The 1,988-nt window shown below is 49.0% G+C and overlaps 1 long non-coding RNA gene across 1 annotated transcript in view; it reads left to right on the top strand.

The window, feature by feature from the left end:
• The window catches only part of LOC130388208 (uncharacterized), a 4,079-nt gene extending 2,777 nt beyond the window's left edge, over nt 1-1,302 (top strand). The window contains exon 3 of the long non-coding RNA XR_008896389.1: nt 820-1,302. This is a non-coding gene — a long non-coding RNA (uncharacterized LOC130388208). The remainder of the gene's footprint in view (nt 1-819) is intronic.
• Nucleotides 1,303-1,988: the final 686 nt, after the last annotated feature.

The raw sequence follows: 1,988 nt of genomic DNA, 5'->3' as shown, positions 1-1,988 counted from the left end.
GGCCAGGTCCTCGATTGGTAGTGTTGGCTATGTAAGGCTGGAGAAGGCCATTTAAATATATTAAAGATTTGCGCGAGAATCTATATCTCTCCAGCAAAAAGTCATCCGATATGCCAAGATGTCGAGCCGTGGTCTTATTAATCGTTCATTTGTGAACACATGAAATCTGCGGTGAACGCGGGTATAAATACCCAAAACCGGGTTATGTTTCAAACTTAACCTGCGCAAAACCTGCTCCGACCAGGTCTGATTCAGAGCATATGTTTCTATAGTAACTAACATACCGTGTTCATTTTGGAACGGAGAACCTAGGGTTACCGCAAACCCTGGGATAACTTACCCGGTTATGTGATAAAACCGGCTTTGTGGAATACCCCACTGATAGTCCAGTGGCTCCCAGCAAAAGGGTCCTGTGTTGGAACCCCTACGTCCTCGGCCTACCTGTGGGCCTCCTCGAGCCAGACACCCCCCCATCCCCAACCTGCTCATGAATGATTTGCACACAAACTAAAACATCCACTCTAAGCCGCTCAGGTTTAAAGCACTGTGTGAATGACTAAATAGTGAATTGTACAAAAACGATAAGAACAATTCGAGCCCCTTTTTTATGGAATAGGCTGCCATCAGCGATCAGGGAAGCTGACTCTGTGGAGCTATTCAAAGGGAAGCTCAAAACGCACCTCTACAATCTTGCATTTGGAGTGTGAAAACAACTGATGCGAGAGTGAAGACTACTCTGTTTGCTTGTGCTTTTCTTATTACATTATACATTCCCACTATGTACTTTTCCGTTCTAATTCACTATTCTGTCTGTTCTAGCGTGTTGCGGGTACTGGACTGGATGCCTGGATTCTCCTCATGGATAACCGGCCAGAACCCCATCACCATTTTAATATGATGTGCATGTATTTACCTGTATGTCAAGTGTGGCACCCATTGCACTCCTGACCATCCCTGGAAGAAGGGATCCCCTACACTGCGTTTCTTCTGAAGATTTCTTCCTTGCTGATTCAAGGGAGTTTTTTCTTGCCCGTGTGGGGGCATGGGTAAAGGGGGGTGTCACAAATATTTGGCCTGTTAAGCCCTTTGAGACTGTAATGGTGATTAAGGGCTATACAAATAAAATTGAATTGAATTGAATTGAATTGAACAACAACAACAACCGCAACGGCCAGCGTCCCAAACACGCGGGCGAAGTATGAGTCCTTCAATGGGAGTTCAGGTAAAGGGCTGATACTGAAGTGCTGAGGTACGGGCCCTTGAGCCCCATTCAGCAAATCCCAGTGTGTCTTTGGTGGTGTTGCGCACTTTCTTACTTCACTGTCAAAATTGTCAGTCACCGTTGAGTCGTCCGTCTTTCGACCGGCGCACACTTGAGCGAACCAGCACAGTTTCAGCAGATCTCCTCGACGGCGGGAGTCCCTCTCTGTTCACAACGCACGCAGAGCGCACCAAACAAGGCCTTGCCCTCCACTGTGAGGTGAGGGAGAGCAGACACCGACCAGACCACACGAGCTCTGACCGTCTGGAGCCGACACTCACCCTGCACACAGGAAGATACAGAGCCAGACACACACACACCTGCACGCATTGCTCAAACACACACACACACACACACACACACACACACACACACACACACACACACACACACACACACACACACACACACACACACACAGGGGCACACGACTAAAAGCACACACTGACACAAACACACACAAACACTCACACATACAAACACACACACAGAGACCGACAGCCCAGCCAAACAGATATGAGGCAGATTACAGCAGGAGACTGAACCTAGCCCAGCATAATGGCCGCATTCTTGTCGCGTCGGGCTGGGATGGGTGAGAACACAGAGCGCGGCGGAGCATCGGCGCCTGAAGCAGGCATGCGTCTCCTGGTGTGTAGGTGCATGCGTGCGTGCAGAAAAGTATGTGTGTGTGTGTGTGTGTGTGTGTGTGTGTGTGTGTGTGTGTGTG

The sequence above is a fragment of the Gadus chalcogrammus genome, chromosome 1 (assembly GCF_026213295.1).
Source record: "Gadus chalcogrammus isolate NIFS_2021 chromosome 1, NIFS_Gcha_1.0, whole genome shotgun sequence".
Taxonomy (NCBI): domain Eukaryota; kingdom Metazoa; phylum Chordata; class Actinopteri; order Gadiformes; family Gadidae; genus Gadus; species Gadus chalcogrammus.
This window is presented reverse-complemented; position numbering and strand designations above follow the sequence as displayed.